The following is a 15,390-nucleotide window of genomic DNA, read 5'->3' on the forward strand; positions in this document are numbered from 1 at the left end:
CCAAAGTCTATCTGCCTGTCATCATTAGTTTGTGGACCTGGTCCCCACATTTTCAATATGGCTTCAGCACCTCCAAGCATACAATGGGGAAGGAGAGAGAACACAGGCCTTTCAAAAAATAATGTTTTTATTCAAGAAAGAAAGCTCTTTCCAGGGAAATTCATTTATATTACATAGGCCAAAATTTGTCATCCTGTTGCTGCAAGGGAGTTGGGAAAGGGAATAATTTTGTTCACCATCCTGAACAAAAAGAAATTTTGACAGGAAGGAAAAAGGGGAATGGATATTGACAGAGAATCAGTAGTGCTTACCATTCCTACTATTTAGCAGTCATTTTAATTTAATGGGTAATTTACATACTCCCCATCTCTAATGTGACCCATTAACCATTTTCCAAAGTATCAAACTGAGCATCACAGATTTTAGCAACTTGCCTGAGAAAATGGCAACTACCTAATTTGAATCCAGAACTTGATTCATAACAATAGTAATATTAGTTAACATTGGTCAAATACTTGCCATGGGTCAGATATTCTACTATGTGTTTTTTATGTGTATGGACTCATTTCCCTCTCACAGAATCCCTCTGAAGAAGTTTTATCATCCTCACTTATCAGATGAGGAAGCCAAGCCTTAAAAACTTAACGGACTTTAGAGTCAGGCAGATTTTAAGAAGTGAAGCTTGTGCTTGCTTTAGCAGCACATAAACTAAAATTGAAATGATATAGAGATTAGCATGTTCTTGCATAAGGATGACATTCATATCTCTGAAGCATTCCATGTTTTGCACAGTTCCCAGAAGTTATTTGACACTTCATTGGTTAATACCAAGGAAACAGGAGGAGTCAAAACACAACATGTGGAATCCAATGTTGAGATTGTGATTTTTCCCTATAAAAAGAGAGAGAGAGAGAGAGGGACAGAAGAAGGGATAGAGGTAGAGTGGAAGTGAGGGAGGGAGAAAGTGACAAGCTCAGCTCACTCGTTATTTACCCTTTATTCATTCCTTGTTTTCTGGCCTGGGATACAGTTGTGATGTTGAGTGGGCAGCAGCCATCTTATGAGCATGAAGATTATAGACTCACACTAAGGATAACACAATGGAGAGGGAAACAACTGCTTAACTGAGTCCCTGATAACTTCCTAGAACCTCCATACCAACCTCAGCTTGCCTATTTCTGGATTTGTGACAATTTATGAAAAATAAACTACTTAAGCTGCTGTTGTGGCATAGTGTTGTTGTGATTACATGAAGTTGAAAATAACATCTACTGATAGAGATGACCATCTTATTCTCCCCTTCAATCAGGTTTATTTTTGGTTGACTACCAAAGTTATCTCAAGGTAGGGCATATCATTGTCAATGCCCGAGGTCTGAGGGCACAGGGAACCAGGTGTGATGCTAATTAGACTGAAAGAAGTGGGTTTATGCCTTCTTTCTTTGCACTAAAGAAGGTCTCAGAGTAATAAAGTGACACTGTACAAAGAACAGAGTCTTTGGCAAATCTAACCTTCATGACAATTTTACTCACTCTCTGTGATCTTCAGCTTTCTTATCTCTACAATGAAGATACTACTATCTACTTTAAATATTTACTGAGAGGTGTGTGAAATGCCTAATTCAGATGGTATATATACATGTACAGCTGTCTTTAATAGGAATTCCCCTCTCTCACGAATACAAATGGAACAAATCACCTTATCCTTTCTTTCTCCATTCTCAATGCATCCCTAATCTTCCTGTTATAATGTTCTTTAGAAAAACATCTGCCCCTAGAATTTGGCCTTGGTTTTCACTTTATCCAGATTTAGTGTGGTTAAAAGAAGTGCATGGAAAAAGGAATGGGGAGAAAGAATAAGTCCATAGAGTATATGACCCTGGCCTGGATGACTCTGCTGTTGGGAAAAAAAGAAGACAGCATGTGAACCTCTCCCTCTTCCTCAGAACTTCCTTTTTTCCCCAGGTGAAGATGGGGACCTGAGTTTGTGACCATATCAATAGGTTCACAAAGCATATCTACATTCACGATTAGAGTTTATCTTGAGAGCTAAGTCTTCTGAGATGGGCTCTTGGAATAAAGTCATCATCATCTATAGTACATATTTATAATACACCCATATATATGCCACATACATATTTATATATAACATTAGAGTCTGTTACCATGGCAACAGTTGCGGTACTAACAAATTAAGCATTGTGACTCCACTGTAATAAGAAAGAAGAAATTCAAATGAAACACCAAGCATTTGTTTAAGCGCAAATATCCTTAGTAATTAAATGCACAGAAACAATACAGAAAACCACAAATTAATGTTTAGAAGCCTTTTCTCGTATGAAAACCGGCTTTGCTGTTGTTTTCCCTTTACCACTGCGTTACATTATACATCTTTATAAGTTAAGTTCGGCACCAGGTTAACAAGAACAGGTCTGCTGCTTTGGAGCTCTCACATACCGAAAGGCTCAGCTTTCATTCTAAATAGTTATTACACCTTCCACAGTCAGTGAGAAAGATTTTATGGCTCTTTTTATTCATCAAAAAGAGGACTTTTAAAAAAGAAAGCTCAAATGTGAAGTTGGTCTTACATCCCCTGTTTCATTCAGACAACATGTAGAACTACCCCTGGGGTTCTGAATACATTAACATCCTTTCACAATTAACCCTAATAGGACAAGTGTAGCGTTTTTTTTTTTCCCCCAACCAAGATATATTCAAAGCTGAAAAATACATAGTGTTTAAATAGATCTCATTATATCAGCTACACCAAATCTCTCCTCTTTATATACAGAGGATTGTACCTCTTTTCACTGTCATGCAACATTAAAATAGGGGAGCATACACAAGGATGACATGGATTTGACAAAAAATTAATGATTTGTACATCACTTTAATGCTTCGAATCTGCAATTCATGTATGCTAATTAGTTCATAATGGGCTGTTGAAGAACAGAACTGTCATCCTGCTGCTTCCCGGGTTTCTGGAAGCTCTGATTCAGCAGAGACCTGCCCGGGTGCCTGCTGGATTCTGGGCTATCACCCGGCAGATCTATGAGAGCATTCCCCCCACAGCACACAATTGTTTCTTGGATGTGGTGCTTTAATCTATCAGAGTTACGGTGGCATAGCTCAAATAAGTGGTTCCTGGGTGCCGCGATACACACTAGGAGCAGTCGCATGGCACCACTGTATCCAGATGATTGATTCCTGGGTTTTAGGCTGTCAGGCTGTACCTCGGAGGGCAGCCATCCACTTCCTAAATGGATGAAGTTGTATTATGCAGCACATTTTGAAAATGCATGTACACTTTTTTTTTTTATTTATTTACAGATATTGAAATGCTATAAAACTTGGAGAGAGGCAACAAAGGGGGGAACGGAGATCAGATATCTTCTCTTATTGTGAAATCATGTATATCTCCTCAATGTCAAGAAAGCAGCTACTGAGTCTCTTTTTCCTTTGGTCTTTGTGCTGTTGAGCTGGAGACAGACTATCACACCAGCAGGAGAGTGTGAGGCTGAATGGCTTCACAGACCAAAAGTGAACACCAGGGCTTGCTGGAAGCTGCAAGATTTGAAAACAAGTTGCTCTGTTTTTACTGGAGAGAAAACTGAATTTGCCTGATCTCATGATGAAGGACTGACCCAGTGTGTTTCTCATATCACATCCGTTGATCTGAACACCCAGCTGCTGCACAGGTCCAGACAGGAGACTACACAAAAGAGACAAGCACGAAATTTGCTTCCAGGCTTGAAGTATCTGATGCCTGATGGCTGAAATTTTGTCTTGAAGTCTCCAAAGTGAAAATGCATGGAATTGGGAAAAAACATGGTTTTAATTAGAAATTCAAACTAGTGGTCATAATGGAAGAACTGAGCCAGGCCAGAGGAAAAAAATACTTCCAATGTAGTTGAGCCACGAAGGGATTTTAGATGATCAGGAATTCATACTTTATAAATATGCAAAATGATGACACTCTAAAAGAGAGTTTAAAAGTGATCAAGTTAATAAGCACTATTTTGTTTATAGTTTTATTGTAGGTCTTTATATAAGCAAGGAAGTAAAAAATGTACTAATAAGAATAGATGTTTAGTAAATGTTGAATGAATGAAGGATGCTCTTCAAAACACATTGTGACTTGGGGTGTTTGGGGGCTCACTCAGTTGAACATCTTCCTCTTGATTTTAGCTCAGGTCATGACTTGCCGTGACGTGGAGCCCCGTGTTGGGCTCTGCACTGGGTGTGGAGCCTGCTTGGGATTCTCTCTCTACTTGTTCCTCTGCCCCTCCCCTTGCTTGAGCTATAAATAAAATAGATAGATAGATAGATGGATGGATGAATAAATAAATATATATTTTGACTTAAGTTTTGAAATATATATTTCTTAAGTTTTGACTTAAGAAATACATGAAATGATATTCCAAACTTAGAGGAATGGCTGTCTAGTCAGCACCAGGAAAACTCACACAGATGTACACAGTGATGACAACATTTTTTTTCTGCATTAGACATCTGAATAACACTTTCTTGTAAAGGAAACCAAACTTACCTCAAACTTAAAACCCCAAACTAAAGCTCCCTTCACTGGTTAGGTTATTCAAATCTATAGCTTTTAAGTTGTGTTTGGTAAAAAAAAAAAAAAAAAATGCAGGAGTAAGGTGGTTCTTGGGTCATTTAGCAGATGTATGCTTAGCTTTTTGATAAAGTGCTAAACTGTTTTCCAAAGTGGTTGTACCATTTGACATTCCTGCCAACAGTGTATGAGAGTGACTGTTCCTCCACAAACTCACCATCCCTCTAAATCTTTTTAACTTTGGGTAGTCTAATAAGCATGTCATTAGATCTTTTTATGTTATCGATCTGCATCTTTCTCATGAGTAACAATGTTCAGCATCTTTTTATGTTCTTATTTGCCAACCATACACTTTCTTTGGTGAAGAAACTGTTCAAATTTTTTTCCTGTGTCTTTCTTCTTTGTTTTAATTTATTATCTTCATCAAGTTTTAAGAGTTCTCCGTATGTTATGGATAAAGTCTTTTATCTGATATATAGTTTGTAAATATTTCTCCCTAGTCTGAGTCTTCTCTTTTCATTCTCTTAGCCTGCTTTTTGAAGAGCAAACATTCTTCATTTTGATGAAATTATATGTCAGATTTGTGTGTGTGTGTATAAAATAGTGTATATACATATAATAGTGTGTATATGTATACATATATCTGTATCTATCTGTATCTACTTACTTATAGAATAGTGTCTTTTGGTCTTTCCTTTCCTTGGTCAGTCTGCTGGAAATGTATCTATTTTAATTATTTTCTCAAAAAAATGGAATTTGTTTTCATTAATTTTCATCCATTTGTTTCATTAATTTTCATCCATTTCATCCATCTGCTGTTTTTCTATTTCCTTGAACTTTACCCTGATCTTTATTATTTCTTTCTGTTTGCTTATTACCTATTTCATTTGATCTTCTTTTCTACATCTTAAGGTGGATGCTAAATTTCTTGATTTTAGACAAAAAAAAGAAATGAAACTATATGTATATGCAAGACTGGTATACAAATATTCATAGAAGATTTTTTTTAATGACAAAAACCTACAAACTACTCAAATATTCATCATCATGTGAATAAGTACATAAATTGTGCTGTATTTATACAATGGACTATTACTGAGCAATAAAAGGAGAAGAGTTACACAAACTGTAGGGCTACTTATGAAAATAATTATACTAGGGAAAGAAGCCAGAAAAAAAAGATGATGTCATGTATAAAAAATACAATTTCATGTATACAAAAATATAGAAAATACAAAGTAATTGTTACTGACACAATAATAGGTAGAGAAATAACCCTAAGAAAACAATAAGCAAACATTTTAACAGTTATTTCATAAAGAAATATCTATGTATGGCCAAGAAGCCTATGAAAAGATGCTCAACGGTATTAGTCATCCGGGAAATACATATTAAAACCACAGTGAGATACCACTACACAACCACTAAGATGGCTAGAATTAAGAAGAGTGATAACATGAAACATTGGTGAGAGTGTGAAGAAGCTGGAATTTAAATACATTGCTGGTGCAACCGCTAGAATGTAAAACAGAAAGACCACTTTGAAAATTTGACACTTTCTTTCAGAAGTTGAAGATATGATCCCGAGGACCCAGTAATTTCTCTTCTGAGTGTGTACCCTAGAAAGCAGAAAACTTATGTTCACATAATATATGTGTATTCATAGCAGCTTTATTCAAAATGAATCAGAACTGGAAGAAATCCCTCCCTTGCATTGGGGACTCCAGTTACATGTGTATTTGATGTTAAAGTTGTCTCCCTGATGCTCTACTCATTTTAGTTTTCAATATATTTTTTAATTCTTTGCAGTTTTCATTTTAGATAGCTTCCATTGTTATTGTCTTCAAGCTCCCTAATTGGCTTTTTTTTTCCCTCCGATGTTTAATCTGCTGTATTTTTTATTTCAAATATTGTAGTTTTTATCTTTAGAAGCTCAGTTTGGACCTTTTTAATCTCTTCTATGTCTCTAGTCTTCATGCGTAATCTTTCCTCTAGTCTTTTGAACTTATAGAATACCCTCATAATAACTCTTTTAATGTCTTCTCTACTAATTCTAACATCTGTATAATTCTTAGATCAGTTTTCATTGATTGATTTTGTCCTCATTATGGGTCATACTTTCCTGCTTCGAAATGCTAATTGAGAATGTTAATTCTATTCAGTTCTTTTTTTTTTTTTAAGATTTTGTTTATTTATTTGACAGAGAGAGATCACAAGTAGGCAGAGGGGCAGGAAGAGAGAGAGGAGGAAGCAGGCTCCCCGCTGAGCAGAGAGCCCGAGGTGGGGCTCAATCCCAGGACCCTGAGACCATGACCCTAGCCAAAGGCAGAGGCTTAACCCACTGAGCCACCCAGGTGCCCCCATTTCTGAATGGATGTCGACATTATACATTTTTAACCTTTTGGATGCTGTGTATTTTTGTTTTCCTGTAAATATTTTTGAGCTTCTGGGATGCAGTTGAGTTGCTTACAAACATGTCAACCTTTTTTGACTCTGCTTGTAGGCTTTGTTATGTGAAACTAGAGCAGCCTTTATTCAAGCATTACCTCTGTCTCAATATCAAAGCTAAACCTTTGTAGGACTTGAGGACTCTACTCAATGCCTCCTGAATTATGAGATTTTCTACTCTGTCTGGTAGAAACTGGAACTATCCTTGACTTTGTGTGAGTTCCTGGTCTCTAATATTTTCAGAGTTGTTTCTCTGGACCTGGGCCATATCCTAATAAACATGTGCTGATCAGCACAGCTGAAGTCTCCAGCAGAACTCTCTATAGATCTCTGATTCTCTGCCCTTCGAGCTCTAACCACACAGATGCCCTTCTCCCCCCAACTCCAGGAGGCTACTGTCCTCTCCTTGGCACCCCACTCACTGCACCTCAGCCAGAAACTCTCTCCATGCAGCAGACTAGGACAAGTGTAGGGTGCACTGCGTTTGTTTCCTATTTCCCAGGGTCTTTTGTTGCTTGATGTCCAAAGTTTTAATAACCATTGCACCATATATTTTGTCTAGTTTTTCAGTTGTTTCAGGAAGGAAGGTAAATCTAGTCCCTGTTATTTAGACATGGCTGGAGGAAAAATCCATCTAAGTCTAATTTTGAGATCTTTTGATGAGCAGTTTTCAATTTTTAATAAGTCCATGTTATCAACTTTTTTCTTTCATCATTAGTTCAGGTTTTTTTAATAATCTAAGACAAAATTTTTCCTATCCAAAGGTTATGAAGATTTTCTCCTATGTTTTCTTTAAAAATGTTATAGTCTTAAAGTTAATTTTTATGTATGAAATAAGGTAAAGTTCAAGGATTACACCCCCCCCATGGCTATCCAGTTGTTTCAGCACACTTGTTAAAAAGACTGTCCTTTCCCACATTGAATTACCCTAAAATCCAAGGCCTTCTGCCATCTTTGAAGTGAAATTATATTTTCACTCTCACCAGTGCCTCCTCCACATTGAACTTTAATATCTAGTTCTCTATAGCAATTACATTTTCCTTCTTAAAAAAATGACAAAATTTTCTGAGCACAAATTTTATACAAGACACTGTGCTAAGGCACTGTGCAATAAAGTAAAATATAGTACCTGTTCTTCCAAGAAGCCCGCAATCTTGTAAAGAAGTATAAAGAAGTTACAAATAAGACTTTGGGGGTAAAAGAAAGGTCAGGTGGTTGGTTGAGATGAGTCAAGAATATAAAAATGGCCAAAAACTCCTTATTGTGTTAGGCATAATAATGGCCTCCAGAGATTCCAAGTCTTAATCATTGCAACTGTGAAGATAATACCTTATATAGCAAAATGGGACTTTGCAAATGTGATTAGGTTAAGGATCTTGAGATAGAGAATGATCCTGGGTTATTTGGGTGGGCCCAGTGTAATCAGCAGGGCCCTTATAAAAGAAAGCAGAAGGCAGGAGAGTCAGAGAAGGAAATCTGACAAGGGAAGCAGGAATCAGAGTAATGGTATTGCTGGAAATGGCCATGAGTCAAGGCTTGAAGGCAACTTCTATAAATTGGAAAAGGTAAGAAAACAAATATTCCCCTAGAGTCTCCAGGAAGAACAGAATTCTACGGAAACCTTAATTTTAGTCCAGTGAACCCATTTTTGAACTTCTGAACTTCAGAACTATAATGTGATTCATTTGTGTTGTTTCAACCCACTAAGTTTGTGGTATTTGTCACAGCAGTGTTAGGAAAGTATTACAGGTATTGAATAGAAGGCTTGCTTTTTGCCCTAGTCCTGAGTGAGGTTGCTAGGGAAGTGAACTACCCATATCGTGGCTTCCTCACACAGTGGCAATCATCATTTACCTATTGGTGAATGAAGGACTAAATTCCAAGTGCCTGTTACTTTCTGTCAGCATCTGTTGCTACAGTTAATATTTGACTCAAAATGAGTTTTTAGGCAAAGTTTTCTGTATTTGTAGCAAATAATGGCTTCCTGTGAATCAAAAGGAGTTTTTCACCCCTAGAGGAGACCCAAACTATACAAGGACTGAAGAGAGGCAATGGCTTTACAAGACCGGAAATCAGAAATGCTATAATATTTGTGGCACCCCCAAATGGAAAATCCTCCTTCCCCTTGTAAAATTTAAGTCTATTCTTCAAACTTCGTACTTATATTCAGAAACATGAGCCTAAATATCCCTAAATAGAAGACTGGTTGTATATGACTCTTGACCTTCTCTCTCTTCAGCTTGTGATTTCCCTTTGCTTGAAGGAATTTTCTAGTATTAACCCAGTGAAGTTCTTGTCATAATGTGTTGATACCTTTGTGTCCACGTGAGGTTAAGTCAATTGCTTCTTTATTGATGAACATTCTTTAATAACCAGCATAAGTTGTCTCTATAAAAACCAAGCAAATGCAAGTCCTTTGCCCAGACCATTGCATTGCTCTCAGCAGTGGTGGCGATAAAATGCAGAGAGCTGAGCTGTGGCCTTCCTATCCTGGTGGGAACAGAGCCTCAGGACACATGGTTGTCACTTTGGGTTGTAAAAGTCCTCTCTGCATGTGGGGATCTGCACAGACAAGCAGTGAGCTGACCGTGCACAAGCATTGTGTTGGATGAGAACCTCCCTCCTGGCTAAATAGCAAATAGCAGAGCTCATTGTTGAGTCTAATCCCCACTCACTTGGCCTCTCTGTGAGAAATGAATAATGCTCCACAGCCTCATCTGTCCAGGCATCGTGCTGTAAATCCAGGCAAGGCTAGGTGGAGACAATGGACTTAACTAGATTAAATTGCTTGTTGTATTGGGGGTGAGGGAGGGGACCTTCCTAAGGTCCTTGCAAAACAAGCCAAGACAAGATTTCAAAACACACTAGGTAAGACAAGAAGATGTTCATGAGCAGAATTAAGTTTGCAGTGTCCTAAATCTCTTTGGTGAATTATTTCATTTTTCAGATGTCTAATGTTTTCACATTCAGACTGTGTCTACATAGGTTTAAAAAGAGGGTAAAAATTAAAAATTCAGGTAACCATTTTTTCCTTTATTGACCACATATCAAGGAACTGGTTTGGCTGACTTAACTTTCTTTATATTTATTTTAGTTGATTAGAGGAATTCACTTATTTTCCTTTATCTAAGAAGGTTTCTATTTTGAAATGGGTTTAATGTGCATTTATTGTGTGTCCCCACTTAAAGCACACACACACACCCTTCCATCTCTTTATTCAATCTCCTGACCTGGGAGATTCTCAAAATGACAAAGGCTGGGGGCACCTGGGTGGCTCAATCAGTTAAGTATCTGACCCTTGATTTTAGCTCAGTTCATGATCTCAGGGTTGTGGGATCAAGCACCCATCAGGATCAAGCACCCCCTCCACTCCACCCGACTGGGATAGAGCCCCACATCAGGCTCTGCTTGAGATTCCCTCTGTCACTTTTCCTTCTCTCTCTCTTTATATATATATAAAAGACCAAGACTAAAACAATACTAATATAATTGAGCTGCATTTATTCTAAGTTTTTTTATGCTATCATTTGGCTCTCAGAATACTGGTATCAGATTTTCCATTTGTGAAATTAACCAATGAAATGGTATATAGAGGCTGGAACTAGAGTTTGAAGAAATCTGGGTTGGAGAAATACTGCAGGAGCATAAATCTCTGAGAAGCCTGTTGGTCTAGAGGATACATGCCCATTCTGTGAACTGTGGCCTTCATGAGCAGGTGAGAACACTTTTAAAGTGGGAGGTGTCCAAGGGAGTTTGGTTGATGATTAGGCAAAGAGAATTAAATGCAGGAAAACTGTATGAACAAAAAAAGTGAGTAATGGACTTAAGGTTCAGGTGGCTTTTTAGAACCATTTTGGCTTGGGATTAGGAGGTCCAGGTACAATAGGCCCTCTTTCTTTGGTGGCTACAGAGCAATAAAAGATGCTCCCGTCTTAAATTTGGAAATGGAGCAGACAGATAAGTATTATAAAATCTGAGCTGTTTGCATGCAAGTGGCCTCAATGTGTTTACTTTACACAATAAATGAATTGTTTTGCACCTGAAATGTGCAAGATTCCAGCGAGGCAGTCAGAGTTCAGTAGTGGGCAACACAGACATGGTTCTTACTTTCATTGGAGCTTAAAATGTGGGGAAAAGACAAATGTGATAGGCTGGAAAATACCCCCACCTCCAAAGATGGCCACATCCTAACTCCTGGAATTTGTAAATTTGTCGTCTTACAGAGCAAAAGGGACTTTGCAAATGTGACTAAATTAAGGTTCTTGAGATAGAAAGATTAGTCTGGATAATCTAGATGAGCCCATGTAGTCTCAAGTGTCCTTATAACGGGGAGGCAGGAGGACCAGAGTCAGAGAGTTGTGATAACCGACCAGAGGCACAAGTGGAGAGAAAATGCTACACCACTAGCTATATGGATCGAAGAAGGCGTCACAAGCCAAGAAATGCAGGTGACCTTCAGCAGCTGGAAAAAGCAAGAAAGGAGATTCTTCCATAAAGCCCCCAGCAGGAGCCTGGCTCTGCTTGATTTGGGGCCGGTGACACCCAACTCAGATTTGCAATCTCCAGAACTATAACGTAAGAAATTTGTGTCGTTTTAAGCCACTGCAATTGTGGTGATTTGTCACAGTAGCAGTAGGAAAATAATAATACCTCCAAATGAGCAAATAACCCTTCAAAATGCCATTTCATGATCATCGTTGAGAGTGCCTTGAAGGGAAAGCACAGAATGCCAATGGAGTCCTAATCTAAAACGGGACCAGAGCTGACCTCCCTTGACTTTTCTGGAGGAGACAGGAGTATGTTGACCAGGAGAAGACAGGGAGTGAGAGTGATGTGCTGGGGCCAGGACAACCTCGGCCAAACCCCGGTGCCCGAGTCAGTGTGGTATACTGGCAGCAAGGTGGCCAGGGCAGGGGACTGCCTGCAGCTAAGTGATGGAGGGGACAACCATTAGGGGCACAGCAGGAAGGGAGCTTGGTAGGGCTTTGTGGGCTACTGGGAGTTTAGATTTTGCCCCAAATGGATGTAAAGATCAGATTCAGGTTTTTGGGAGATCACTCGGGCTCTGTGTAGGGAAAGGATTTAAGGAGGAAAGAGAGGAAAGGGACAGACCAGGTGAAGACTGTTGCACTGTCAGAGGGAGGATGATTATGGAAGCACAGACCAGCATGGCAGCAGTGGGGAGAGGAACGCAGATACATTTTGGAAGTAGAATCAATAGGACTTGGCTATTGGCTGATTTAACCAATAATTTTTTTTGAATTGCTGATCACTATTTCAGTACATGATTATATAATAATACAGTGATCAATTCTGCTATTGATGGCTACTCGGAGTACCACTGCTATCAATATTCCCGTATAACCCTTATTATGAACATGTAATTTTACTTCTCTAAGAGTGAAACTGCTGGGTCACAGGGGAGGTATATATTTAACTGTTTAAGAAACCGCACACTGTTTTCAAAAGAGACTGTGCCATTTCATACCCCCTTCGGTGATTTACTGGACTCTGTCAGGCATGTTCCGTCAAACTGAAGAATGATGTGCTGAGTCCTTTGAACATTTCCCTGTGTTCTAAGTGTTAAGACAAAGAGGTGATGCTAAGCCCGTAGTTCTACTTGTATATCTCCTGAGCAACAGAATGCCTTGGTTCCTTGGGTAGAAAGGGGTGAGGGGGGAAGTTGTTTAAATTGTCACCAAATCATTCTGGGGAATGTTTTGCTTGCAAGCTTGTTGAGACCATATTTCACCAAACCAAATAATCAGATTGGATCAGAGACTCAAACTTCAGAAGCTGATTGCTCCTGGACTATTTCAGATAGAGAACCTGAAGCCCTAAACTGCTAGGAGAGGCTTGATCTCTTGGAAGTCAGTGGAACAGAAGTGTGGTTTCATGCTATGCTCTGGCCTACTCAGCGTGCTGGCTCTGCCCTTCGGGTCTTCCCTGCTCCCGCGTTAGCCTCCAACATTGTAGGTTCAAACAAAGGCCTCTCCCTCCTCATGGCTCATGACTCTCTAAACAGAATCCTTGCTGTCAATTGTTCCTCAAATCCAAAAGAAATTGTTTTAGCTGAGGGTATAATCAAAACCAGGATTTGGGGCATTAGAGAAAGGACCAACCAGAAGGGATATGGGGATGGATGAACAGGCTTAATTCTGGACTGTCTCAGGCCAACCACTAGTTTGGAAAGCCAACCCGACCTACATAGTAAAGCAGTGAAGGAAGAACCTTGGACAGGATACCGGCTAGAATGAGAATGAATGCTTAAAACCCTAAAGCCAAGTAGACTATAGGTTTCAAGAGAGATTTTTGAGGAGGAGTCCATAAGGGAATGATGACCTTAAACAGTTTTGACTCATAAGAAAATTGAGGAGACAAGGAAAGGGTATGTTAAAAATGCCTTGGTGGAGTATAAATGGACTCTTTTTTGATTGATTGGTCTCTTACCTGAACTACAGGAAACACACTGAGAGTTGCTGGAGGGGAGGTGGGTTGGGGGGAATGTGGTAACTTGGTGAAGGTCACTAGCCCGTGATGTAATGAGCACTGGGTGTTATGTGCAACTGATGAATCACCAAACTTACTTCTGAAGCTAAAAATATATTGTATGTTAATTAATTGATTTTAAATTTTTAAAAGAATCCTTGGATTTGGAAAAAAAAAGGGTTCATTGGTGTCTCCCATACCCACCAAAGGATGTGTCTGCCCAGACCCTCCAGGTGGGGCTTTATTTTGAAAACGGGTCTTGGCAGATGTACTGAAGTCAGGGATCTCAAGATAAGATCATCCCAGATTATCAGAAGGGTCCCAAATCCTATGACAAGCATTCCTATAAGAGAAAGGCAGAGGAAGAGGAGAAGCCTGCGTGAGCCCAGAGGCAGAGACTGGAACTCTGCAGCTACAAGCCAAGGGACACCTGGAGACACCAGATGCCACGAGAAGCAAGAAAGGATTCTCCCTTGGACCCTTTAGGGGCAGTTTGGTCCCGCCAACATAAGGATTTCAGACTTCTGGTCCCCCATAAGAGTGAAAGAATGCATTTCTGTTAGGGTTATTGGTTACACAGCCACAGAGAACTGACCTCTGGTGGGAGAGGGATTCTTGTTCAGCGGGCCCGAGGGTGGGCGGGAGGAAGGCACTGCATAGGTGAGCATGCAAAAATGGAACTGGGTCTGGATGGCTGTGAACTTCTCGGTAAGTCCAGGCAGAGTCAAATCTAAAGGTAAGGCGGGGTGGGAATCCGACAGAGTCTGTGTAGCCAGTGCCTCATCTAGGGCCACAGCTGGGGCACCCCCGGGACAGATTTCTCATGCTGTTTTTATATTATCCACCCAGTTTGAAAACAAAATCCAGTTTGAGATTGGGAGAAAATGACTTCCTCCTTCTCTCCTGCAGTTTCCAGAAATACATGCAACTTCTGCATTTAGTTCAGGCTCATTACCAGTAGAACAAGCCTACCAATTCAGTTCTTTTAATCATTTTTCTCATTATTTTTTGTTCTCTGTTTTAGTTGTCTCATATTTCTTCACTTCTGTCAACCAGTCCCTTGGTTATACATTTTTCTTGTCATTTGCCTTAGAAAAACAAAACTAAACAGCATAATTAGTAGTGCTTATATGAAAGATGTGACTTTTTAGGGGGAGGAGAAATAAGTTGCCATTAATTGCTGATTCACGTTGTAAACAGCTTCAACTCCTCTGAGTGTACTGAATTTCGGGTTCCCGTGGGGCTTTTTACATGGGGTCCACGGAACTCTGTCAAGAAATGGTGACTCAAGCATGACTGTACAGAATGATCTAGATGGAGGGACGTGTGGCCAAGACTAGGATCCCATCACACCAGAATCTGTGTTGAGAAGAGAAGCCCACACTCGGCTCAAGCTCCACCACAGTGGATATCTGGGTTTTAAAAAAAGGAGAGCATTTAATCCTGAAAAAAAGAATCACACTTTTATTTGAAATGTAGTTTCTTTAATCAAGCCGCACTAGATGTTCATGGATGATTTTCCTCTGTAGAGCCTAAGGAGAAAAACCTCCCTCAACCTGGTTCTTGAAAATCAACCCCCACCCCCACACACACCCAGCATCAGGGGATTAAAATGCTAAATTTGATTCAAGTTTAAAACTAGGGCAAGAATTGGAAGAGGTAGTGTAAGGCGGAGGCTAGGAGCCGGAGCTTCCAGTTGAGACAGATCGATGTTTTCAAGTGCAAGCATGCGAACATCAAATGAGAAATATTTGTAAGTACTGGGTACACCCTAACAGCTCACTAAATGTACTCATTTTAACAGGACTGGGTGGGTTTAGTCCTCCAGAATAGAAGGGAGAGCGAACTCCTTTGAGAGGAGTTCTCGAATTCTATGGCTTC

At 39.6% G+C, this 15,390-nt stretch overlaps 1 non-coding gene across 1 annotated transcript; it reads left to right on the plus strand.

Moving 5' to 3' along the window:
- The first annotated feature begins 684 nt into the window (after positions 1-684).
- Positions 685-787, plus strand: LOC132014747 (U6 spliceosomal RNA). The gene has a single exon (XR_009403396.1). It is a non-coding gene; the product is annotated as a U6 spliceosomal RNA (small nuclear RNA).
- Positions 788-15,390: the final 14,603 nt, after the last annotated feature.

This window comes from Mustela nigripes, chromosome 3, assembly GCF_022355385.1.
Source record: "Mustela nigripes isolate SB6536 chromosome 3, MUSNIG.SB6536, whole genome shotgun sequence".
Lineage (NCBI taxonomy): Eukaryota > Metazoa > Chordata > Mammalia > Carnivora > Mustelidae > Mustela > Mustela nigripes.